The 25,466-nt window shown below is 51.7% G+C and overlaps 13 non-coding genes and 2 pseudogenes across 13 annotated transcripts; all 15 read left to right on the top strand.

The window, feature by feature from the left end:
• Positions 1-1,354: 1,354 nt before the first annotated feature.
• LOC140471598 (5S ribosomal RNA) lies at positions 1,355-1,473 on the top strand. Its single transcript, XR_011957109.1, has one exon. It is a non-coding gene; the product is annotated as a 5S ribosomal RNA (ribosomal RNA).
• Positions 1,474-2,988: 1,515 nt separating this feature from the next.
• On the top strand, positions 2,989-3,107 carry LOC140471506 (5S ribosomal RNA). Its single transcript, XR_011957062.1, has one exon. It is a non-coding gene; the product is annotated as a 5S ribosomal RNA (ribosomal RNA).
• A 1,515-nt stretch (positions 3,108-4,622) lies between these two features.
• Positions 4,623-4,741, top strand: LOC140467444 (5S ribosomal RNA). Its single transcript, XR_011955461.1, has one exon. It is a non-coding gene; the product is annotated as a 5S ribosomal RNA (ribosomal RNA).
• A 1,507-nt stretch (positions 4,742-6,248) lies between these two features.
• On the top strand, positions 6,249-6,367 carry LOC140469031 (5S ribosomal RNA). The gene has a single exon (XR_011955927.1). It is a non-coding gene; the product is annotated as a 5S ribosomal RNA (ribosomal RNA).
• Positions 6,368-7,882: 1,515 nt separating this feature from the next.
• On the top strand, positions 7,883-8,001 carry LOC140471408 (5S ribosomal RNA). Its single transcript, XR_011957000.1, has one exon. It is a non-coding gene; the product is annotated as a 5S ribosomal RNA (ribosomal RNA).
• Positions 8,002-9,515: 1,514 nt separating this feature from the next.
• On the top strand, positions 9,516-9,624 carry LOC140471556 (5S ribosomal RNA; annotated as a pseudogene).
• A 1,507-nt stretch (positions 9,625-11,131) lies between these two features.
• On the top strand, positions 11,132-11,250 carry LOC140467441 (5S ribosomal RNA). Its single transcript, XR_011955460.1, has one exon. It is a non-coding gene; the product is annotated as a 5S ribosomal RNA (ribosomal RNA).
• Positions 11,251-12,765: 1,515 nt separating this feature from the next.
• Positions 12,766-12,884, top strand: LOC140467435 (5S ribosomal RNA). Its single transcript, XR_011955459.1, has one exon. It is a non-coding gene; the product is annotated as a 5S ribosomal RNA (ribosomal RNA).
• A 1,507-nt stretch (positions 12,885-14,391) lies between these two features.
• On the top strand, positions 14,392-14,510 carry LOC140469028 (5S ribosomal RNA). Its single transcript, XR_011955925.1, has one exon. It is a non-coding gene; the product is annotated as a 5S ribosomal RNA (ribosomal RNA).
• Positions 14,511-16,025: 1,515 nt separating this feature from the next.
• On the top strand, positions 16,026-16,144 carry LOC140471346 (5S ribosomal RNA). Its single transcript, XR_011956977.1, has one exon. It is a non-coding gene; the product is annotated as a 5S ribosomal RNA (ribosomal RNA).
• Positions 16,145-17,659: 1,515 nt separating this feature from the next.
• Positions 17,660-17,778, top strand: LOC140471294 (5S ribosomal RNA). Its single transcript, XR_011956957.1, has one exon. It is a non-coding gene; the product is annotated as a 5S ribosomal RNA (ribosomal RNA).
• A 1,510-nt stretch (positions 17,779-19,288) lies between these two features.
• Positions 19,289-19,397, top strand: LOC140471759 (5S ribosomal RNA; annotated as a pseudogene).
• A 1,519-nt stretch (positions 19,398-20,916) lies between these two features.
• LOC140468794 (5S ribosomal RNA) lies at positions 20,917-21,035 on the top strand. The gene has a single exon (XR_011955833.1). It is a non-coding gene; the product is annotated as a 5S ribosomal RNA (ribosomal RNA).
• Positions 21,036-22,550: 1,515 nt separating this feature from the next.
• Positions 22,551-22,669, top strand: LOC140471249 (5S ribosomal RNA). The gene has a single exon (XR_011956937.1). It is a non-coding gene; the product is annotated as a 5S ribosomal RNA (ribosomal RNA).
• A 1,507-nt stretch (positions 22,670-24,176) lies between these two features.
• On the top strand, positions 24,177-24,295 carry LOC140469772 (5S ribosomal RNA). Its single transcript, XR_011956228.1, has one exon. It is a non-coding gene; the product is annotated as a 5S ribosomal RNA (ribosomal RNA).
• Positions 24,296-25,466: the final 1,171 nt, after the last annotated feature.

Below are 25,466 nucleotides of genomic sequence, written 5' to 3'. Positions count from 1 at the left end.
GATTGGGGCTGCACGCTGTCTGCGGCTGGCAGTCAGGAAAGGAGGGCAATAGACAATAGGTGCAGGAGTTGGCCATTCTGCCCTTGGAGCCTGCACCACCATTCAATATGATCATGGCTGATCATCCTTAATCAGTATCCTGTTCCTGCCTTATCTCCATAAGCCTTGATTCCACTATCCTTGAGAGCTCTGTCCAACTCTTTCTTCAATGAATCCAGAGACTGGGCCTCCACTGCCCTCTGGGGCAGAGCATTCCACACAGCCACCACTCTCTGGGTGAAGACGTTTCTCCTCATCTCTGTCCTAAACGGTCTACCCCGTATTTTTAAGCTGTGTCCTCTGTTTCGGCACTCACGTTTCCTGCCGCCAGAGTGTCCAATCCTTTGATAATCTTATATGTCTCAACCAGATCCCCTCTCAGTCTTCTAAACTCAAGGGTACACGAGCCCAGTCGCTCCAGTCTTTCAGTGTAAGGTAATCCCGCCATTCCAGGAATTGACCTCGTCAACCTACGCTGCACTCCCTCAATAGCCGGAATGTCTCTCCTCAAATTTGGAGACCAGAACTGCACACAGTACTCCAGGTGTGGTCTCACCAGGGCCCTGTACACCTGCAGAAGAACCTCTTTGCTTCTGTACTCGATCCCTCTTGTTATGAAGGCCAGCATGCTATTAGCCTTCTTCACTACCTGCTGTACCTGCATGCTTACCTTCATTGAGTGGTGTACAAGAACCCCCAGATCTCTCGGTACTGTCCCTTGACCGAAATTGATTCCATTTAGGTAGTAATCTGCCTTCGTGTTCTTGCCACCAAAGTGGATAAGCATCCATTTATCCACATTAAAGTGCATCTGCCATGCATCTGACCACTCACCTAACTTGTCCAGGTCACCCGGTAATCTCCTAACATCCTCATCACATTTCACCCTGCCACCCAACTCAGTATCATCAGCAAATTTGCTAATGTTATTGCTAATAGCATCTTCTATATCATGAACATATATTGTAAAAAGCTGCGGTCCCAGTACTGATCCCTGCGGTACCCCACTGGTCACTGCCTGCCATTCCGAAATGGAGGCGTGGAGGAGTGTGGAAGGATGAGAGAATGCAGGCTGCAGCCCTATGAAGCAGGGGGAGGTCTTGCAGTCGGCCTGTGTGGGGATGTGGGAGACGACAGGAGCCTGGTGGGCAAGGGCTAGCTGGAGGGAGGGAGGGAGGGAGGGAAGCACGCACGGAGGAGGAAGAGCAAAGAGAAAAGAGAGAAAAAAAAACCAAAGGGGATCAAGAGAAAGAGCAGCAAAGAAAATGTGGCTGGCCAGCACGCCTTGAAGTGGGGAGAAAAGGCAGGGGCCAGCGCCTACGGCCATACTAGTCTGAAAACGCCCGATCTCGTCTGATCTCGGAAGCTAAGCAGACTCAGGCCTGGTTAGTACTTGGATGGGAGACCGCCTGGGAATACCAGGTGCAGTAGGCTTTTTCCGCCAGCAGGGGCTGCTCAAGTCACCCCTCTGCACTCGTGTTGGGCCACGCACGCAATGCAGCGACAGGTTATTTTTGCTGCCGCTGCAGGCAGGAGACAGGGAGGGGAGGAGAGCGGAGCGCTGCCAAAATCAGCAAGAAAGAGGGAAAGAAAGGGATTGGGGCTGCACGCTGTCTGCGGCTGGCAGTCAGGAAAGGAGGGCAATAGACAATAGGTGCAGGAGTTGGCCATTCTGCCCTTGGAGCCTGCACCACCATTCAATATGATCATGGCTGATCATCCTTAATCAGTATCCTGTTCCTGCCTTATCTCCATAAGCCTTGATTCCACTATCCTTGAGAGCTCTGTCCAACTCTTTCTTCAATGAATCCAGAGACTGGGCCTCCACTGCCCTCTGGGGCAGAGCATTCCACACAGCCACCACTCTCTGGGTGAAGACGTTTCTCCTCATCTCTGTCCTAAACGGTCTACCCCGTATTTTTAAGCTGTGTCCTCTGTTTCGGCACTCACGTTTCCTGCCGCCAGAGTGTCCAATCCTTTGATAATCTTATATGTCTCAACCAGATCCCCTCTCAGTCTTCTAAACTCAAGGGTACACGAGCCCAGTCGCTCCAGTCTTTCAGTGTAAGGTAATCCCGCCATTCCAGGAATTGACCTCGTCAACCTACGCTGCACTCCCTCAATAGCCGGAATGTCTCTCCTCAAATTTGGAGACCAGAACTGCACACAGTACTCCAGGTGTGGTCTCACCAGGGCCCTGTACACCTGCAGAAGAACCTCTTTGCTTCTGTACTCGATCCCTCTTGTTATGAAGGCCAGCATGCTATTAGCCTTCTTCACTACCTGCTGTACCTGCATGCTTACCTTCATTGAGTGGTGTACAAGAACCCCCAGATCTCTCGGTACTGTCCCTTGACCGAAATTGATTCCATTTAGGTAGTAATCTGCCTTCGTGTTCTTGCCACCAAAGTGGATAAGCATCCATTTATCCACATTAAAGTGCATCTGCCATGCATCTGACCACTCACCTAACTTGTCCAGGTCACCCGGTAATCTCCTAACATCCTCATCACATTTCACCCTGCCACCCAGCTCAGTATCATCAGCAAATTTGCTAATGTTATTGCTAATAGCATCTTCTATATCATGAACATATATTGTAAAAAGCTGCGGTCCCAGTACTGATCCCTGCGGTACCCCACTGGTCACTGCCTGCCATTCCGAAATGGAGGCGTGGAGGAGTGTGGAAGGATGAGAGAATGCAGGCTGCAGCCCTATGAAGCAGGGGGAGGTCTTGCAGTCGGCCTGTGTGGGGATGTGGGAGACGACAGGAGCCTGGTGGGCAAGGGCTAGCTGGAGGGAGGGAGGGAGGGAGGGAAGCACGCACGGAGGAGGAAGAGCAAAGAGAAAAGAGAGAAAAAAAAACCAAAGGGGATCAAGAGAAAGAGCAGCAAAGAAAATGTGGCTGGCCAGCACGCCTTGAAGTGGGGAGAAAAGGCAGGGGCCAGCGCCTACGGCCATACTAGTCTGAAAACGCCCGATCTCGTCTGATCTCGGAAGCTAAGCAGACTCAGGCCTGGTTAGTACTTGGATGGGAGACCGCCTGGGAATACCAGGTGCAGTAGGCTTTTTCCGCCAGCAGGGGCTGCTCAAGTCACCCCTCTGCACTCGTGTTGGGCCACGCACGCAATGCAGCGACAGGTTATTTTTGCTGCCGCTGCAGGCAGGAGACAGGGAGGGGAGGAGAGCGGAGCGCTGCCAAAATCAGCAAGAAAGAGGGAAAGAAAGGGATTGGGGCTGCACGCTGTCTGCGGCTGGCAGTCAGGAAAGGAGGGCAATAGACAATAGGTGCAGGAGTTGGCCATTCTGCCCTTGGAGCCTGCACCACCATTCAATATGATCATGGCTGATCATCCTTAATCAGTATCCTGTTCCTGCCTTATCTCCATAAGCCTTGATTCCACTATCCTTGAGAGCTCTGTCCAACTCTTTCTTCAATGAATCCAGAGACTGGGCCTCCACTGCCCTCTGGGGCAGAGCATTCCACACAGCCACCACTCTCTGGGTGAAGACGTTTCTCCTCATCTCTGTCCTAAACGGTCTACCCCGTATTTTTAAGCTGTGTCCTCTGTTTCGGCACTCACGTTTCCTGCCGCCAGAGTGTCCAATCCTTTGATAATCTTATATGTCTCAACCAGATCCCCTCTCAGTCTTCTAAACTCAAGGGTACACGAGCCCAGTCGCTCCAGTCTTTCAGTGTAAGGTAATCCCGCCATTCCAGGAATTGACCTCGTCAACCTACGCTGCACTCCCTCAATAGCCGGAATGTCTCTCCTCAAATTTGGAGACCAGAACTGCACACAGTACTCCAGGTGTGGTCTCACCAGGGCCCTGTACACCTGCAGAAGAACCTCTTTGCTTCTGTACTCGATCCCTCTTGTTATGAAGGCCAGCATGCTATTAGCCTTCTTCACTACCTGCTGTACCTGCATGCTTACCTTCATTGAGTGGTGTACAAGAACCCCCAGATCTCTCGGTACTGTCCCTTGACCGAAATTGATTCCATTTAGGTAGTAATCTGCCTTCGTGTTCTTGCCACCAAAGTGGATAAGCATCCATTTATCCACATTAAAGTGCATCTGCCATGCATCTGACCACTCACCTAACTTGTCCAGGTCACCCGGTAATCTCCTAACATCCTCATCACATTTCACCCTGCCACCCAGCTCAGTATCATCAGCAAATTTGCTAATGTTATTGCTAATAGCATCTTCTATATCATGAACATATATTGTAAAAAGCTGCGGTCCCAGTACTGATCCCTGCGGTACCCCACTGGTCACTGCCTGCCATTCCGAAATGGAGGCGTGGAGGAGTGTGGAAGGATGAGAGAATGCAGGCTGCAGCCCTATGAAGCAGGGGGAGGTCTTGCAGTCGGCCTGTGTGGGGATGTGGGAGACGACAGGAGCCTGGTGGGCAAGGGCTAGCTGGAGGGAGGGAGGGAGGGAGGGAAGCACGCACGGAGGAGGAAGAGCAAAGAGAAAAGAGAGAAAAAAAAAACAAAGGGGATCAAGAGAAAGAGCAGCAAAGAAAATGTGGCTGGCCAGCACGCCTTGAAGTGGGGAGAAAAGGCAGGGGCCAGCGCCTTCGGCCATACTAGTCTGAAAACGCCCGATCTCGTCTGATCTCGGAAGCTAAGCAGACTCAGGCCTGGTTAGTACTTGGATGGGAGACCGCCTGGGAATACCAGGTGCAGTAGGCTTTTTCCGCCAGCAGGGGCTGCTCAAGTCACCCCTCTGCACTCGTGTTGGGCCACGCACGCAATGCAGCGACAGGTTATTTTTGCTGCCGCTGCAGGCAGGAGACAGGGAGGGGAGGAGAGCGGAGCGCTGCCAAAATCAGCAAGAAAGAGGGAAAGAAAGGGATTGGGGCTGCACGCTGTCTGCGGCTGGCAGTCAGGAAAGGAGGGCAATAGACAATAGGTGCAGGAGTTGGCCATTCTGCCCTTGGAGCCTGCACCACCATTCAATATGATCATGGCTGATCATCCTTAATCAGTATCCTGTTCCTGCCTTATCTCCATAAGCCTTGATTCCACTATCCTTGAGAGCTCTGTCCAACTCTTTCTTCAATGAATCCAGAGACTGGGCCTCCACTGCCCTCTGGGGCAGAGCATTCCACACAGCCACCACTCTCTGGGTGAAGACGTTTCTCCTCATCTCTGTCCTAAACGGTCTACCCCGTATTTTTAAGCTGTGTCCTCTGTTTCGGCACTCACGTTTCCTGCCGCCAGAGTGTCCAATCCTTTGATAATCTTATATGTCTCAACCAGATCCCCTCTCAGTCTTCTAAACTCAAGGGTACACGAGCCCAGTCGCTCCAGTCTTTCAGTGTAAGGTAATCCCGCCATTCCAGGAATTGACCTCGTCAACCTACGCTGCACTCCCTCAATAGCCGGAATGTCTCTCCTCAAATTTGGAGACCAGAACTGCACACAGTACTCCAGGTGTGGTCTCACCAGGGCCCTGTACACCTGCAGAAGAACCTCTTTGCTTCTGTACTCGATCCCTCTTGTTATGAAGGCCAGCATGCTATTAGCCTTCTTCACTACCTGCTGTACCTGCATGCTTACCTTCATTGAGTGGTGTACAAGAACCCCCAGATCTCTCGGTACTGTCCCTTGACCGAAATTGATTCCATTTAGGTAGTAATCTGCCTTCGTGTTCTTGCCACCAAAGTGGATAAGCATCCATTTATCCACATTAAAGTGCATCTGCCATGCATCTGACCACTCACCTAACTTGTCCAGGTCACCCGGTAATCTCCTAACATCCTCATCACATTTCACCCTGCCACCCAGCTCAGTATCATCAGCAAATTTGCTAATGTTATTGCTAATAGCATCTTCTATATCATGAACATATATTGTAAAAAGCTGCGGTCCCAGTACTGATCCCTGCGGTACCCCACTGGTCACTGCCTGCCATTCCGAAATGGAGGCGTGGAGGAGTGTGGAAGGATGAGAGAATGCAGGCTGCAGCCCTATGAAGCAGGGGGAGGTCTTGCAGTTGGCCTGTGTGGGGATGTGGGAGACGACAGGAGCCTGGTGGGCAAGGGCTAGCTGGAGGGAGGGAGGGAAGCACGCACGGAGGAGGAAGAGCAAAGAGAAAAGAGAGAAAAAAAAAACAAAGGGGATCAAGAGAAAGAGCAGCAAAGAAAATGTGGCTGGCCAGCACGCCTTGAAGTGGGGAGAAAAGGCAGGGGCCAGCGCCTTCGGCCATACTAGTCTGAAAACGCCCGATCTCGTCTGATCTCGGAAGCTAAGCAGACTCAGGCCTGGTTAGTACTTGGTTGGGAGACCGCCTGGGAATACCAGGTGCAGTAGGCTTTTTCCGCCAGCAGGGACTGCTCAAGTCACCCCTCTGCACTCGTGTTGGGCCACGCACGCAATGCAGCGACAGGTTATTTTTGCTGCCGCTGCAGGCAGGAGACAGGGAGGGGAGGAGAGCGGAGCGCTGCCAAAATCAGCAAGAAAGAGGGAAAGAAAGGGATTGGGGCTGCACGCTGTCTGCGGCTGGCAGTCAGGAAAGGAGGGCAATAGACAATAGGTGCAGGAGTTGGCCATTCTGCCCTTGGAGCCTGCACCACCATTCAATATGATCATGGCTGATCATCCTTAATCAGTATCCTGTTCCTGCCTTATCTCCATAAGCCTTGATTCCACTATCCTTGAGAGCTCTGTCCAACTCTTTCTTCAATGAATCCAGAGACTGGGCCTCCACTGCCCTCTGGGGCAGAGCATTCCACACAGCCACCACTCTCTGGGTGAAGACGTTTCTCCTCATCTCTGTCCTAAACGGTCTACCCCGTATTTTTAAGCTGTGTCCTCTGTTTCGGCACTCACGTTTCCTGCCGCCAGAGTGTCCAATCCTTTGATAATCTTATATGTCTCAACCAGATCCCCTCTCAGTCTTCTAAACTCAAGGGTACACGAGCCCAGTCGCTCCAGTCTTTCAGTGTAAGGTAATCCCGCCATTCCAGGAATTGACCTCGTCAACCTACGCTGCACTCCCTCAATAGCCGGAATGTCTCTCCTCAAATTTGGAGACCAGAACTGCACACAGTACTCCAGGTGTGGTCTCACCAGGGCCCTGTACACCTGCAGAAGAACCTCTTTGCTTCTGTACTCGATCCCTCTTGTTATGAAGGCCAGCATGCTATTAGCCTTCTTCACTACCTGCTGTACCTGCATGCTTACCTTCATTGAGTGGTGTACAAGAACCCCCAGATCTCTCGGTACTGTCCCTTGACCGAAATTGATTCCATTTAGGTAGTAATCTGCCTTCGTGTTCTTGCCACCAAAGTGGATAAGCATCCATTTATCCACATTAAAGTGCATCTGCCATGCATCTGACCACTCACCTAACTTGTCCAGGTCACCCGGTAATCTCCTAACATCCTCATCACATTTCACCCTGCCACCCAGCTCAGTATCATCAGCAAATTTGCTAATGTTATTGCTAATAGCATCTTCTATATCATGAACATATATTGTAAAAAGCTGCGGTCCCAGTACTGATCCCTGCGGTACCCCACTGGTCACTGCCTGCCATTCCGAAATGGAGGCGTGGAGGAGTGTGGAAGGATGAGAGAATGCAGGCTGCAGCCCTATGAAGCAGGGGGAGGTCTTGCAGTCGGCCTGTGTGGGGATGTGGGAGACGACAGGAGCCTGGTGGGCAAGGGCTAGCTGGAGGGAGGGAGGGAGGGAGGGAAGCACGCACGGAGGAGGAAGAGCAAAGAGAAAAGAGAGAAAAAAAAACCAAAGGGGATCAAGAGAAAGAGCAGCAAAGAAAATGTGGCTGGCCAGCACGCCTTGAAGTGGGGAGAAAAGGCAGGGGCCAGCGCCTACGGCCATACTAGTCTGAAAACGCCCGATCTCGTCTGATCTCGGAAGCTAAGCAGACTCAGGCCTGGTTAGTACTTGGATGGGAGACCGCCTGGGAATACCAGGTGCAGTAGGCTTTTTCCGCCAGCAGGGGCTGCTCAAGTCACCCCTCTGCACTCGTGTTGGGCCACGCACGCAATGCAGCGACAGGTTATTTTTGCTGCCGCTGCAGGCAGGAGACAGGGAGGGGAGGAGAGCGGAGCGCTGCCAAAATCAGCAAGAAAGAGGGAAAGAAAGGGATTGGGGCTGCACGCTGTCTGCGGCTGGCAGTCAGGAAAGGAGGGCAATAGACAATAGGTGCAGGAGTTGGCCATTCTGCCCTTGGAGCCTGCACCACCATTCAATATGATCATGGCTGATCATCCTTAATCAGTATCCTGTTCCTGCCTTATCTCCATAAGCCTTGATTCCACTATCCTTGAGAGCTCTGTCCAACTCTTTCTTCAATGAATCCAGAGACTGGGCCTCCACTGCCCTCTGGGGCAGAGCATTCCACACAGCCACCACTCTCTGGGTGAAGACGTTTCTCCTCATCTCTGTCCTAAACGGTCTACCCCGTATTTTTAAGCTGTGTCCTCTGTTTCGGCACTCACGTTTCCTGCCGCCAGAGTGTCCAATCCTTTGATAATCTTATATGTCTCAACCAGATCCCCTCTCAGTCTTCTAAACTCAAGGGTACACGAGCCCAGTCGCTCCAGTCTTTCAGTGTAAGGTAATCCCGCCATTCCAGGAATTGACCTCGTCAACCTACGCTGCACTCCCTCAATAGCCGGAATGTCTCTCCTCAAATTTGGAGACCAGAACTGCACACAGTACTCCAGGTGTGGTCTCACCAGGGCCCTGTACACCTGCAGAAGAACCTCTTTGCTTCTGTACTCGATCCCTCTTGTTATGAAGGCCAGCATGCTATTAGCCTTCTTCACTACCTGCTGTACCTGCATGCTTACCTTCATTGAGTGGTGTACAAGAACCCCCAGATCTCTCGGTACTGTCCCTTGACCGAAATTGATTCCATTTAGGTAGTAATCTGCCTTCGTGTTCTTGCCACCAAAGTGGATAAGCATCCATTTATCCACATTAAAGTGCATCTGCCATGCATCTGACCACTCACCTAACTTGTCCAGGTCACCCGGTAATCTCCTAACATCCTCATCACATTTCACCCTGCCACCCAGCTCAGTATCATCAGCAAATTTGCTAATGTTATTGCTAATAGCATCTTCTATATCATGAACATATATTGTAAAAAGCTGCGGTCCCAGTACTGATCCCTGCGGTACCCCACTGGTCACTGCCTGCCATTCCGAAATGGAGGCGTGGAGGAGTGTGGAAGGATGAGAGAATGCAGGCTGCAGCCCTATGAAGCAGGGGGAGGTCTTGCAGTTGGCCTGTGTGGGGATGTGGGAGACGACAGGAGCCTGGTGGGCAAGGGCTAGCTGGAGGGAGGGAGGGAGGGAGGGAAGCACGCACGGAGGAGGAAGAGCAAAGAGAAAAGAGAGAAAAAAAAACAAAGGGGATCAAGAGAAAGAGCAGCAAAGAAAATGTGGCTGGCCAGCACGCCTTGAAGTGGGGAGAAAAGGCAGGGGCCAGCGCCTACGGCCATACTAGTCTGAAAACGCCCGATCTCGGAAGCTAAGCAGACTCAGGCCTGGTTAGTACTTGGATGGGAGACCGCCTGGGAATACCAGGTGCAGTAGGCTTTTTCCGCCAGCAGGGGCTGCTCAAGTCACCCCTCTGCACTCGTGTTGGGCCACGCACGCAATGCAGCGACAGGTTATTTTTGCTGCCGCTGCAGGCAGGAGACAGGGAGGGGAGGAGAGCGGAGCGCTGCCAAAATCAGCAAGAAAGAGGGAAAGAAAGGGATTGGGGCTGCACGCTGTCTGCGGCTGGCAGTCAGGAAAGGAGGGCAATAGACAATAGGTGCAGGAGTTGGCCATTCTGCCCTTGGAGCCTGCACCACCATTCAATATGATCATGGCTGATCATCCTTAATCAGTATCCTGTTCCTGCCTTATCTCCATAAGCCTTGATTCCACTATCCTTGAGAGCTCTGTCCAACTCTTTCTTCAATGAATCCAGAGACTGGGCCTCCACTGCCCTCTGGGGCAGAGCATTCCACACAGCCACCACTCTCTGGGTGAAGACGTTTCTCCTCATCTCTGTCCTAAACGGTCTACCCCGTATTTTTAAGCTGTGTCCTCTGTTTCGGCACTCACGTTTCCTGCCGCCAGAGTGTCCAATCCTTTGATAATCTTATATGTCTCAACCAGATCCCCTCTCAGTCTTCTAAACTCAAGGGTACACGAGCCCAGTCGCTCCAGTCTTTCAGTGTAAGGTAATCCCGCCATTCCAGGAATTGACCTCGTCAACCTACGCTGCACTCCCTCAATAGCCGGAATGTCTCTCCTCAAATTTGGAGACCAGAACTGCACACAGTACTCCAGGTGTGGTCTCACCAGGGCCCTGTACACCTGCAGAAGAACCTCTTTGCTTCTGTACTCGATCCCTCTTGTTATGAAGGCCAGCATGCTATTAGCCTTCTTCACTACCTGCTGTACCTGCATGCTTACCTTCATTGAGTGGTGTACAAGAACCCCCAGATCTCTCGGTACTGTCCCTTGACCGAAATTGATTCCATTTAGGTAGTAATCTGCCTTCGTGTTCTTGCCACCAAAGTGGATAAGCATCCATTTATCCACATTAAAGTGCATCTGCCATGCATCTGACCACTCACCTAACTTGTCCAGGTCACCCGGTAATCTCCTAACATCCTCATCACATTTCACCCTGCCACCCAGCTCAGTATCATCAGCAAATTTGCTAATGTTATTGCTAATAGCATCTTCTATATCATGAACATATATTGTAAAAAGCTGCGGTCCCAGTACTGATCCCTGCGGTACCCCACTGGTCACTGCCTGCCATTCCGAAATGGAGGCGTGGAGGAGTGTGGAAGGATGAGAGAATGCAGGCTGCAGCCCTATGAAGCAGGGGGAGGTCTTGCAGTCGGCCTGTGTGGGGATGTGGGAGACGACAGGAGCCTGGTGGGCAAGGGCTAGCTGGAGGGAGGGAGGGAAGCACGCACGGAGGAGGAAGAGCAAAGAGAAAAGAGAGAAAAAAAAAACAAAGGGGATCAAGAGAAAGAGCAGCAAAGAAAATGTGGCTGGCCAGCACGCCTTGAAGTGGGGAGAAAAGGCAGGGGCCAGCGCCTTCGGCCATACTAGTCTGAAAACGCCCGATCTCGTCTGATCTCGGAAGCTAAGCAGACTCAGGCCTGGTTAGTACTTGGATGGGAGACCGCCTGGGAATACCAGGTGCAGTAGGCTTTTTCCGCCAGCAGGGGCTGCTCAAGTCACCCCTCTGCACTCGTGTTGGGCCACGCACGCAATGCAGCGACAGGTTATTTTTGCTGCCGCTGCAGGCAGGAGACAGGGAGGGGAGGAGAGCGGAGCGCTGCCAAAATCAGCAAGAAAGAGGGAAAGAAAGGGATTGGGGCTGCACGCTGTCTGCGGCTGGCAGTCAGGAAAGGAGGGCAATAGACAATAGGTGCAGGAGTTGGCCATTCTGCCCTTGGAGCCTGCACCACCATTCAATATGATCATGGCTGATCATCCTTAATCAGTATCCTGTTCCTGCCTTATCTCCATAAGCCTTGATTCCACTATCCTTGAGAGCTCTGTCCAACTCTTTCTTCAATGAATCCAGAGACTGGGCCTCCACTGCCCTCTGGGGCAGAGCATTCCACACAGCCACCACTCTCTGGGTGAAGACGTTTCTCCTCATCTCTGTCCTAAACGGTCTACCCCGTATTTTTAAGCTGTGTCCTCTGTTTCGGCACTCACGTTTCCTGCCGCCAGAGTGTCCAATCCTTTGATAATCTTATATGTCTCAACCAGATCCCCTCTCAGTCTTCTAAACTCAAGGGTACACGAGCCCAGTCGCTCCAGTCTTTCAGTGTAAGGTAATCCCGCCATTCCAGGAATTGACCTCGTCAACCTACGCTGCACTCCCTCAATAGCCGGAATGTCTCTCCTCAAATTTGGAGACCAGAACTGCACACAGTACTCCAGGTGTGGTCTCACCAGGGCCCTGTACACCTGCAGAAGAACCTCTTTGCTTCTGTACTCGATCCCTCTTGTTATGAAGGCCAGCATGCTATTAGCCTTCTTCACTACCTGCTGTACCTGCATGCTTACCTTCATTGAGTGGTGTACAAGAACCCCCAGATCTCTCGGTACTGTCCCTTGACCGAAATTGATTCCATTTAGGTAGTAATCTGCCTTCGTGTTCTTGCCACCAAAGTGGATAAGCATCCATTTATCCACATTAAAGTGCATCTGCCATGCATCTGACCACTCACCTAACTTGTCCAGGTCACCCGGTAATCTCCTAACATCCTCATCACATTTCACCCTGCCACCCAGCTCAGTATCATCAGCAAATTTGCTAATGTTATTGCTAATAGCATCTTCTATATCATGAACATATATTGTAAAAAGCTGCGGTCCCAGTACTGATCCCTGCGGTACCCCACTGGTCACTGCCTGCCATTCCGAAATGGAGGCGTGGAGGAGTGTGGAAGGATGAGAGAATGCAGGCTGCAGCCCTATGAAGCAGGGGGAGGTCTTGCAGTCGGCCTGTGTGGGGATGTGGGAGACGACAGGAGCCTGGTGGGCAAGGGCTAGCTGGAGGGAGGGAGGGAGGGAGGGAAGCACGCACGGAGGAGGAAGAGCAAAGAGAAAAGAGAGAAAAAAAAAACAAAGGGGATCAAGAGAAAGAGCAGCAAAGAAAATGTGGCTGGCCAGCACGCCTTGAAGTGGGGAGAAAAGGCAGGGGCCAGCGCCTTCGGCCATACTAGTCTGAAAACGCCCGATCTCGTCTGATCTCGGAAGCTAAGCAGACTCAGGCCTGGTTAGTACTTGGATGGGAGACCGCCTGGGAATACCAGGTGCAGTAGGCTTTTTCCGCCAGCAGGGGCTGCTCAAGTCACCCCTCTGCACTCGTGTTGGGCCACGCACGCAATGCAGCGACAGGTTATTTTTGCTGCCGCTGCAGGCAGGAGACAGGGAGGGGAGGAGAGCGGAGCGCTGCCAAAATCAGCAAGAAAGAGGGAAAGAAAGGGATTGGGGCTGCACGCTGTCTGCGGCTGGCAGTCAGGAAAGGAGGGCAATAGACAATAGGTGCAGGAGTTGGCCATTCTGCCCTTGGAGCCTGCACCACCATTCAATATGATCATGGCTGATCATCCTTAATCAGTATCCTGTTCCTGCCTTATCTCCATAAGCCTTGATTCCACTATCCTTGAGAGCTCTGTCCAACTCTTTCTTCAATGAATCCAGAGACTGGGCCTCCACTGCCCTCTGGGGCAGAGCATTCCACACAGCCACCACTCTCTGGGTGAAGACGTTTCTCCTCATCTCTGTCCTAAACGGTCTACCCCGTATTTTTAAGCTGTGTCCTCTGTTTCGGCACTCACGTTTCCTGCCGCCAGAGTGTCCAATCCTTTGATAATCTTATATGTCTCAACCAGATCCCCTCTCAGTCTTCTAAACTCAAGGGTACACGAGCCCAGTCGCTCCAGTCTTTCAGTGTAAGGTAATCCCGCCATTCCAGGAATTGACCTCGTCAACCTACGCTGCACTCCCTCAATAGCCGGAATGTCTCTCCTCAAATTTGGAGACCAGAACTGCACACAGTACTCCAGGTGTGGTCTCACCAGGGCCCTGTACACCTGCAGAAGAACCTCTTTGCTTCTGTACTCGATCCCTCTTGTTATGAAGGCCAGCATGCTATTAGCCTTCTTCACTACCTGCTGTACCTGCATGCTTACCTTCATTGAGTGGTGTACAAGAACCCCCAGATCTCTCGGTACTGTCCCTTGACCGAAATTGATTCCATTTAGGTAGTAATCTGCCTTCGTGTTCTTGCCACCAAAGTGGATAAGCATCCATTTATCCACATTAAAGTGCATCTGCCATGCATCTGACCACTCACCTAACTTGTCCAGGTCACCCGGTAATCTCCTAACATCCTCATCACATTTCACCCTGCCACCCAGCTCAGTATCATCAGCAAATTTGCTAATGTTATTGCTAATAGCATCTTCTATATCATGAACATATATTGTAAAAAGCTGCGGTCCCAGTACTGATCCCTGCGGTACCCCACTGGTCACTGCCTGCCATTCCGAAATGGAGGCGTGGAGGAGTGTGGAAGGATGAGAGAATGCAGGCTGCAGCCCTATGAAGCAGGGGGAGGTCTTGCAGTTGGCCTGTGTGGGGATGTGGGAGACGACAGGAGCCTGGTGGGCAAGGGCTAGCTGGAGGGAGGGAGGGAAGCACGCACGGAGGAGGAAGAGCAAAGAGAAAAGAGAGAAAAAAAAAACAAAGGGGATCAAGAGAAAGAGCAGCAAAGAAAATGTGGCTGGCCAGCACGCCTTGAAGTGGGGAGAAAAGGCAGGGGCCAGCGCCTTCGGCCATACTAGTCTGAAAACGCCCGATCTCGTCTGATCTCGGAAGCTAAGCAGACTCAGGCCTGGTTAGTACTTGGTTGGGAGACCGCCTGGGAATACCAGGTGCAGTAGGCTTTTTCCGCCAGCAGGGACTGCTCAAGTCACCCCTCTGCACTCGTGTTGGGCCACGCACGCAATGCAGCGACAGGTTATTTTTGCTGCCGCTGCAGGCAGGAGACAGGGAGGGGAGGAGAGCGGAGCGCTGCCAAAATCAGCAAGAAAGAGGGAAAGAAAGGGATTGGGGCTGCACGCTGTCTGCGGCTGGCAGTCAGGAAAGGAGGGCAATAGACAATAGGTGCAGGAGTTGGCCATTCTGCCCTTGGAGCCTGCACCACCATTCAATATGATCATGGCTGATCATCCTTAATCAGTATCCTGTTCCTGCCTTATCTCCATAAGCCTTGATTCCACTATCCTTGAGAGCTCTGTCCAACTCTTTCTTCAATGAATCCAGAGACTGGGCCTCCACTGCCCTCTGGGGCAGAGCATTCCACACAGCCACCACTCTCTGGGTGAAGACGTTTCTCCTCATCTCTGTCCTAAACGGTCTACCCCGTATTTTTAAGCTGTGTCCTCTGTTTCGGCACTCACGTTTCCTGCCGCCAGAGTGTCCAATCCTTTGATAATCTTATATGTCTCAACCAGATCCCCTCTCAGTCTTCTAAACTCAAGGGTACACGAGCCCAGTCGCTCCAGTCTTTCAGTGTAAGGTAATCCCGCCATTCCAGGAATTGACCTCGTCAACCTACGCTGCACTCCCTCAATAGCCGGAATGTCTCTCCTCAAATTTGGAGACCAGAACTGCACACAGTACTCCAGGTGTGGTCTCACCAGGGCCCTGTACACCTGCAGAAGAACCTCTTTGCTTCTGTACTCGATCCCTCTTGTTATGAAGGCCAGCATGCTATTAGCCTTCTTCACTACCTGCTGTACCTGCATGCTTACCTTCATTGAGTGGTGTACAAGAACCCCCAGATCTCTCGGTACTGTCCCTTGACCGAAATTGATTCCATTTAGGTAGTAATCTGCCTTCGTGTTCTTGCCACCAAAGTGGATAAGCATCCATTTATCCACATTAAAGTGCATCTGCCATGCATCTGAACACTCACCTAACTTGTCCAGGTCACCCGGTAATCTCCTAACATCCTCATCACATTTCACCCTGCCACCCAGCTCAGTATCATCAGCAAATTTGCTAATGTTATTGCTAATAGCATCTTCTATATCATGAACATATATTGTAAAAAGCTGCGGTCCCAGTACTGATCCCTGCGGTACCCCACTGGTCACTGCCTGCCATTCCGAAATGGAGGCGTGGAGGAGTGTGGAAGGATGAGAGAATGCAGGCTGCAGCCCTATGAAGCAGGGGGAGGTCTTGCAGTCGGCCTGTGTGGGGATGTGGGAGACGACAGGAGCCTGGTGGGCAAGGGCTAGCTGGAGGGAGGGAGGGAGGGAGGGAAGCACGCACGGAGGAGGAAGAGCAAAGAGAAAAGAGAGAAAAAAAAACCAAAGGGGATCAAGAGAAAGAGCAGCAAAGAAAATGTGGCTGGCCAGCACGCCTTGAAGTGGGGAGAAAAGGCAGGGGCCAGCGCCTACGGCCATACTAGTCTGAAAACGCCCGATCTCGTCTGATCTCGGAAGCTAAGCAGACTCAGGCCTGGTTAGTACTTGGATGGGAGACCGCCTGGGAATACCAGGTGCAGTAGGCTTTTTCCGCCAGCAGGGGCTGCTCAAGTCACCCCTCTGCACTCGTGTTGGGCCACGCACGCAATGCAGCGACAGGTTATTTTTGCTGCCGCTGCAGGCAGGAGACAGGGAGGGGAGGAGAGCGGAGCGCTGCCAAAATCAGCAAGAAAGAGGGAAAGAAAGGGATTGGGGCTGCACGCTGTCTGCGGCTGGCAGTCAGGAAAGGAGGGCAATAGACAATAGGTGCAGGAGTTGGCCATTCTGCCCTTGGAGCCTGCACCACCATTCAATATGATCATGGCTGATCATCCTTAATCAGTATCCTGTTCCTGCCTTATCTCCATAAGCCTTGATTCCACTATCCTTGAGAGCTCTGTCCAACTCTTTCTTCAATGAATCCAGAGACTGGGCCTCCACTGCCCTCTGGGGCAGAGCATTCCACACAGCCACCACTCTCTGGGTGAAGACGTTTCTCCTCATCTCTGTCCTAAACGGTCTACCCCGTATTTTTAAGCTGTGTCCTCTGTTTCGGCACTCACGTTTCCTGCCGCCAGAGTGTCCAATCCTTTGATAATCTTATATGTCTCAACCAGATCCCCTCTCAGTCTTCTAAACTCAAGGGTACACGAGCCCAGTCGCTCCAGTCTTTCAGTGTAAGGTAATCCCGCCATTCCAGGAATTGACCTCGTCAACCTACGCTGCACTCCCTCAATAGCCGGAATGTCTCTCCTCAAATTTGGAGACCAGAACTGCACACAGTACTCCAGGTGTGGTCTCACCAGGGCCCTGTACACCTGCAGAAGAACCTCTTTGCTTCTGTACTCGATCCCTCTTGTTATGAAGGCCAGCATGCTATTAGCCTTCTTCACTACCTGCTGTACCTGCATGCTTACCTTCATTGAGTGGTGTACAAGAACCCCCAGATCTCTCGGTACTGTCCCTTGACCGAAATTGATTCCATTTAGGTAGTAATCTGCCTTCGTGTTCTTGCCACCAAAGTGGATAAGCATCCATTTATCCACATTAAAGTGCATCTGCCATGCATCTGACCACTCACCTAACTTGTCCAGGTCACCCGGTAATCTCCTAACATCCTCATCACATTTCACCCTGCCACCCAGCTCAGTATCATCAGCAAATTTGCTAATGTTATTGCTAATAGCATCTTCTATATCATGAACATATATTGTAAAAAGCTGCGGTCCCAGTACTGATCCCTGCGGTACCCCACTGGTCACTGCCTGCCATTCCGAAATGGAGGCGTGGAGGAGTGTGGAAGGATGAGAGAATGCAGGCTGCAGCCCTATGAAGCAGGGGGAGGTCTTGCAGTTGGCCTGTGTGGGGATGTGGGAGACGACAGGAGCCTGGTGGGCAAGGGCTAGCTGGAGGGAGGGAGGGAGGGAGGGAAGCACGCACGGAGGAGGAAGAGCAAAGAGAAAAGAGAGAAAAAAAAAACAAAGGGTATCAAGAGAAAGAGCAGCAAAGAAAATGTGGCTGGCCAGCACGCCTTGAAGTGGGGAGAAAAGGCAGGGGCCAGCGCCTACGGCCATACTAGTCTGAAAACGCCCGATCTCGTCTGATCTCGGAAGCTAAGCAGACTCAGGCCTGGTTAGTACTTGGATGGGAGACCGCCTGGGAATACCAGGTGCAGTAGGCTTTTTCCGCCAGCAGGGGCTGCTCAAGTCACCCCTCTGCACTCGTGTTGGGCCACGCACGCAATGCAGCGACAGGTTATTTTTGCTGCCGCTGCAGGCAGGAGACAGGGAGGGGAGGAGAGCGGAGCGCTGCCAAAATCAGCAAGAAAGAGGGAAAGAAAGGGATTGGGGCTGCACGCTGTCTGCGGCTGGCAGTCAGGAAAGGAGGGCAATAGACAATAGGTGCAGGAGTTGGCCATTCTGCCCTTGGAGCCTGCACCACCATTCAATATGATCATGGCTGATCATCCTTAATCAGTATCCTGTTCCTGCCTTATCTCCATAAGCCTTGATTCCACTATCCTTGAGAGCTCTGTCCAACTCTTTCTTCAATGAATCCAGAGACTGGGCCTCCACTGCCCTCTGGGGCAGAGCATTCCACACAGCCACCACTCTCTGGGTGAAGACGTTTCTCCTCATCTCTGTCCTAAACGGTCTACCCCGTATTTTTAAGCTGTGTCCTCTGTTTCGGCACTCACGTTTCCTGCCGCCAGAGTGTCCAATCCTTTGATAATCTTATATGTCTCAACCAGATCCCCTCTCAGTCTTCTAAACTCAAGGGTACACGAGCCCAGTCGCTCCAGTCTTTCAGTGTAAGGTAATCCCGCCATTCCAGGAATTGACCTCGTCAACCTACGCTGCACTCCCTCAATAGCCAGAATGTCTCTCCTTAAATTTGGAGACCAGAACTGCACACTTTACTCCAGGTGTGGTCTCACCAGGGCCCTGTACACCTGCAGAAGAACCTCTTTGCTTCTGTACTCGATCCCTCTTGTTATGAAGGCCAGCATGCTATTAGCCTTCTTCACTACCTGCTGTACCTGCATGCTTACCTTCATTGAGTGGTGTACAAGAACCCCCAGATCTCTCGGTACTGTCCCTTGACCGAAATTGATTCCATTTAGGTAGTAATCTGCCTTCGTGTTCTTGCCACCAAAGTGGATAAGCATCCATTTATCCACATTAAAGTGCATCTGCCATGCATCTGACCACTCACCTAACTTGTCCAGGTCACCCGGTAATCTCCTAACATCCTCATCACATTTCACCCTGCCACCCAGCTCAGTATCATCAGCAAATTTGCTAATATTATTGCTAATAGCATCTTCTATATCATGAACATATATTGTAAAAAGCTGCGGTCCCAGTACTGATCCCTGCGGTACCCCACAGGTCACTGCCTGCCATTCCGAAATGGAGGCGTGGAGGAGTGTGGAAGGATGAGAGAATGCAGGCTGCAGCCCTATGAAGCAGGGGGAGGTCTTGCAGTTGGCCTGTGTGGGGATGTGGGAGACGACAGGAGCCTGGTGGGCAAGGGCTAGCTGGAGGGAGGGAGGGAGGGAAGCACGCACGGAGGAGGAAGAGCAAAGAGAAAAGAGAGAAAAAAAAACAAAGGGGATCAAGAGAAAGAGCAGCAAAGAAAATGTGGCTGGCCAGCACGCCTTGAAGTGGGGAGAAAAGGCAGGGGCCAGCGCCTACGGCCATACTAGTCTGAAAACGCCTGATCTCGGAAGCTAAGCAGACTCAGGCCTGGTTAGTACTTGGATGGGAGACCGCCTGGGAATACCAGGTGCAGTAGGCTTTTTCCGCCAGCAGGGGCTGCTCAAGTCACCCCTCTGCACTCGTGTTGGGCCACGCACGCAATGCAGCGACAGGTTATTTTTGCTGCCGCTGCAGGCAGGAGACAGGGAGGGGAGGAGAGCGGAGCGCTGCCAAAATCAGCAAGAAAGAGGGAAAGAAAGGGATTGGGGCTGCACGCTGTCTGCGGCTGGCAGTCAGGAAAGGAGGGCAATAGACAATAGGTGCAGGAGTTGGCCATTCTGCCCTTGGAGCCTGCACCACCATTCAATATGATCATGGCTGATCATCCTTAATCAGTATCCTGTTCCTGCCTTATCTCCATAAGCCTTGATTCCACTATCCTTGAGAGCTCTGTCCAACTCTTTCTTCAATGAATCCAGAGACTGGGCCTCCACTGCCCTCTGGGGCAGAGCATTCCACACAGCCACCACTCTCTGGGTGAAGACGTTTCTCCTCATCTCTGTCCTAAACGGTCTACCCCGTATTTTTAAGCTGTGTCCTCTGTTTCGGCACTCACGTTTCCTGCCGCCAGAGTGTCCAATCCTTTGATAATCTTATATGTCTCAACCAGATCCCCTCTCAGTCTTCTAAACTCAAGGGTACACGAGCCCAGTCGCTCCAGTCTTTCAGTGTAAGGTAATCCCGCCATTCCAGGAATTGACCTCGTCAACCTACGCTGCACTCCCTCAATAGCCAGAATGTCTCTCCTCAAATTTGGAGACCAGAACTGCACACAGTACTCCAGGTGTGGTCTCACCAGGGCCCTGTACACCTGCAGAAGAACCTCTTTGCTTCTGTACTCGATCCCTCTTGTTATGAAGGCCAGCATGCTATTAGCCTTCTTCACTACCTGCTGTACCTGCATGCTTACCTTCATTGAGTGGTGTACAAGAACCCCCAGATCTCTCGGTACTGTCCCTTGACCGAAATTGATTCCATTTAGGTAGTAATCTGCCTTCGTGTTCTTGCCACCAAAGTGGATAAGCATCCATTTATCCACATTAAAGTGCATCTGCCATGCATCTGACCACTCACCTAACTTGTCCAGGTCACCCGGTAATCTCCTAACATCCTCATCACATTTCACCCTGCCACCCAGCTCAGTATCATCAGCAAATTTGCTAATGTTATTGCTAATAGCATCTTCTATATCATGAACATATATTGTAAAAAGCTGCGGTCCCAGTACTGATCTCTGCGGTACCCCACAGGTCACTGCCTGCCATTCCGAAATGGAGGCGTGGAGGAGTGTGGAAGGATGAGAGAATGCAGGCTGCAGCCCTATGAAGCAGGGGGAGGTCTTGCAGTTGGCCTGTGTGGGGATGTGGGAGACGACAGGAGCCTGGTGGGCAAGGGCTAGCTGGAGGGAGGGAGGGAGGGAGGGAGGGAAGCACGCACGGAGGAGGAAGAGCAAAGAGAAAAGAGAGAAAAAAAAAACAAAGGGGATCAAGAGAAAGAGCAGCAAAGAAAATGTGGCTGGCCAGCACGCCTTGAAGTGGGGAGAAAAGGCAGGGGCCAGCGCCTACGGCCATACTAGTCTGAAAACGCCCGATCTCGTCTGATCTCGGAAGCTAAGCAGACTCCGGCCTGGTTAGTACTTGGATGGGAGACCGCCTGGGAATACCAGGTGCAGTAGGCTTTTTCCGCCAGCAGGGGCTGCTCAAGTCACCCCTCTGCACTCGTGTTGGGCCACGCACGCAATGCAGCGACAGGTTATTTTTGCTGCCGCTGCAGGCAGGAGACAGGGAGGTGAGGAGAGCGGAGCGCTGCCAAAATCAGCAAGAAAGAGGGAAAGAAAGGGATTGGGGCTGCACGCTGTCTGCGGCTGGCAGTCAGGAAAGGAGGGCAATAGACAATAGGTGCAGGAGTTGGCCATTCTGCCCTTGGAGCCTGCACCACCATTCAATATGATCATGGCTGATCATCCTTAATCAGTATCCTGTTCCTGCCTTATCTCCATAAGCCTTGATTCCACTATCCTTGAGAGCTCTGTCCAACTCTTTCTTCAATGAATCCAGAGACTGGGCCTCCACTGCCCTCTGGGGCAGAGCATTCCACACAGCCACCACTCTCTGGGTGAAGACGTTTCTCCTCATCTCTGTCCTAAACGGTCTACCCCGTATTTTTAAGCTGTGTCCTCTGTTTCGGCACTCACGTTTCCTGCCGCCAGAGTGTCCAATCCTTTGATAATCTTATATGTCTCAACCAGATCCCCTCTCAGTCTTCTAAACTCAAGGGTACACGAGCCCAGTCGCTCCAGTCTTTCAGTGTAAGGTAATCCCGCCATTCCAGGAATTGACCTCGTCAACCTACGCTGCACTCCCTCAATAGCCGGAATGTCTCTCCTCAAATTTGGAGACCAGAACTGCACACAGTACTCCAGGTGTGGTCTCACCAGGGCCCTGTACACCTGCAGAAGAACCTCTTTGCTTCTGTACTCGATCCCTCTTGTTATGAAGGCCAGCATGCTATTAGCCTTCTTCACTACCTGCTGTACCTGCATGCTTACCTTCATTGAGTGGTGTACAAGAACCCCCAGATCTCTCGGTACTGTCCCTTGACCGAAATTGATTCCATTTAGGTAGTAATCTGCCTTCGTGTTCTTGCCACCAAAGTGGATAAGCATCCATTTATCCACATTAAAGTGCATCTGCCATGCATCTGACCACTCACCTAACTTGTCCAGGTCACCCGGTAATCTCCTAACATCCTCATCACATTTCACCCTGCCACCCAGCTCAGTATCATCAGCAAATTTGCTAATGTTATTGCTAATAGCATCTTCTATATCATGAACATATATTGTAAAAAGCTGCGGTCCCAGTACTGATCCCTGCGGTACCCCACAGGTCACTGCCTGCCATTCCGAAATGGAGGCGTGGAGGAGTGTGGAAGGATGAGAGAATGCAGGCTGCAGCCCTATGAAGCAGGGGGAGGTCTTGCAGTCGGCCTGTGTGGGGATGTGGGAGACGACAGGAGCCTGGTGGGCAAGGGCTAGCTGGAGGGAGGGAGGGAGGGAGGGAAGCACGCACGGAGGAGGAAGAGCATAGAGAAAAGAGAGAAAAAAAAAACAAAGGGGATCAAGAGAAAGAGCAGCAAAGAAAATGTGGCTGGCCAGCACGCCTTGAAGTGGGGAGAAAAGGCAGGGGCCAGCGCCTACGGCCATACTAGTCTGAAAACGCCCGATCTCGTCTGATCTCGGAAGCTAAGCAGACTCAGGCCTGGTTAGTACTTGGATGGGAGACCGCCTGGGAATACCAGGTGCAGTAGGCTTTTTCCGCCAGCAGGGGCTGCTCAAGTCACCCCTCTGCACTCGTGTTGGGCCACGCACGCAATGCAGCGACAGGTTATTTTTGCTGCCGCTGCAGGCAGGAGACAGGGAGGGGAGGAGAGCGGAGCGCTGCCAAAATCAGCAAGAAAGAGGGAAAGAAAGGGATTGGGGCTGCATGCTGTCTGCGGCTGGCAGTCAGGAAAGGAGGACAATAGACAATAGGTGCAGGAGTTGGCCATTCTGCCCTTGGAGCCTGCACCACCATTCAATATGATCATGGCTGATCATCCTTAATCAGTATCCTGTTCCTGCCTTATCTCCATAAGCCTTGATTCCACTATCCTTGAGAGCTCTGTCCAACTCTTTCTTCAATGAATCCAGAGACTGGGCCTCCACTGCCCTCTGGGGCAGAGCATTCCACACAGCCACCACTCTCTGGGTGAAGACGTTTCTCCTCATCTCTGTCCTAAACGGTCTACCCCGTATTTTTAAGCTGTGTCCTCTGTTTCGGCACTCACGTTTCCTGCCGCCAGAGTGTCCAATCCTTTGATAATCTTATATGTCTCAACCAGATCCCCTCTCAGTCTTCTAAACTCAAGGGTACACGAGCCCAGTCGCTCCAGTCTTTCAGTGTAAGGTAATCCCGCCATTCCAGGAACTGACCTCGTCAACCTACGCTGCACTCCCTCAATAGCCGGAATGTCTCTCCTCAAATTTGGAGACCAGAACTGCACACAGTACTCCAGGTGTGGTCTCACCAGGGCCCTGTACACCTGCAGAAGAACCTCTTTGCTTCTGTACTCGATCCCTCTTGTTATGAAGTCCAGCATGCTATTAGCCTTCTTCACTACCTGCTGTACCTGCATGCTTACCTTCATTGAGTGGTGTACAAGAACCCCCAGATCTCTCGGTACTGTCCCTTGACCGAAATTGATTCCATTTAGGTAGTAATCTGCCTTCGTGTTCTTGCCACCAAAGTGGATAAGCATCCATTTATCCACATTAAAGTGCATCTGCCATGCATCTGACCACTCACCTAACTTGTCCAGGTCACCCGGTAATCTCCTAACATCCTCATCACATTTCACCCTGCCACCCAGCTCAGTATCATCAGCAAATTTGCTAATGTTATTGCTAATAGCATCTTCTATATCATGAACATATATTGTAAAAAGCTGCGGTCCCAGTACTGATCCCTGCGGTACCCCACTGGTCACTGCCTGCCATTCCGAAATGGAGGCGTGGAGGAGTGTGGAAGGATGAGAGAATGCAGGCTGCAGCCCTATGAAGCAGGGGGAGGTCTTGCAGTTGGCCTGTGTGGGGATGTGGGAGACGACAGGAGCCTGGTGGGCAAGGGCTAGCTGGAGGGAGGGAGGGAAGCACGCACGGAGGAGGAAGAGCAAAGAGAAAAGAGAGAAAAAAAAAACAAAGGGGATCAAGAGAAAGAGCAGCAAAGAAAATGTGGCTTGCCAGCACGCCTTGAAGTGGGGAGAAAAGGCAGGGGCCGGCGCCTACGGCCATGCTAGTCTGAAAACGCCCGATCTCGTCTGATCTCGGAAGCTAAGCAGACTCCGGCCTGGTTAGTACTTGGATGGGAGACCGCCTGGGAATACCAGGTGCAGTAGGCTTTTTCCGCCAGCAGGGGCTGCTCAAGTCACCCATCTGCACTCGTGTTGGGCCACGCACGCAATGCAGCGACAGGTTATTTTTGCTGCCGCTGCAGGCAGGAGACAGGGAGGGGAGGAGAGCGGAGCGCTGCCAAAATCAGCAAGAAAGAGGGAAAGAAAGGGATTGGGGCTGCACGCTGTCTGCGGCTGGCAGTCAGGAAAGGAGGGCAATAGACAATAGGTGCAGGAGTTGGCCATTCTGCCCTTGGAGCCTGCACCACCATTCAATATGATCATGGCTGATCATCCTTAATCAGTATCCTGTTCCTGCCTTATCTCCATAAGCCTTGATTCCACTATCCTTGAGAGCTCTGTCCAACTCTTTCTTCAATGAATCCAGAGACTGGGCCTCCACTGCCCTCTGGGGCAGAGCATTCCACACAGCCACCACTCTCTGGGTGAAGACGTTTCTCCTCATCTCTGTCCTAAACGGTCTACCCCGTATTTTTAAGCTGTGTCCTCTGTTTCGGCACTCACGTTTCCTGCCGCCAGAGTGTCCAATCCTTTGATAATCTTATATGTCTCAACCAGATCCCCTCTCAGTCTTCTAAACTCAAGGGTACACGAGCCCAGTCGCTCCAGTCTTTCAGTGTAAGGTAATCCCGCCATTCCAGGAATTGACCTCGTCAACCTACGCTGCACTCCCTCAATAGCCGGAATGTCTCTCCTCAAATTTGGAGACCAGAACTGCACACAGTACTCCAGGTGTGGTCTCACCAGGGCCCTGTACACCTGCAGAAGAACCTCTTTGCTTCCGTACTCGATCCCTCTTGTTATGAAGGCCAGCATGCTATTAGCCTTCTTCACTACCTGCTGTACCTGCATGCTTACCTTCATTGAGTGGTGTACAAGAACCCCCAGATCTCTCGGTACTGTCCCTTGACCGAAATTGATTCCATTTAGGTAGTAATCTGCCTTCGTGTTCTTGCCACCAAAGTGGATAAGCATCCATTTATCCACATTAAAGTGCATCTGCCATGCATCTGACCACTCACCTAACTTGTCCAGGTCACCCGGTAATCTCCTAACATCCTCATCACATTTCACCCTGCCACCCAGCTCAGTATCATCAGCAAATTTGCTAATGTTATTGCTAATAGCATCTTCTATATCATGAACATATATTGTAAAA

This window comes from Chiloscyllium punctatum, chromosome 3 (genome assembly GCF_047496795.1).
Source record: "Chiloscyllium punctatum isolate Juve2018m chromosome 3, sChiPun1.3, whole genome shotgun sequence".
Classification (NCBI taxonomy): Eukaryota; Metazoa; Chordata; class Chondrichthyes; order Orectolobiformes; family Hemiscylliidae; genus Chiloscyllium; species Chiloscyllium punctatum.
This window is presented reverse-complemented; position numbering and strand designations above follow the sequence as displayed.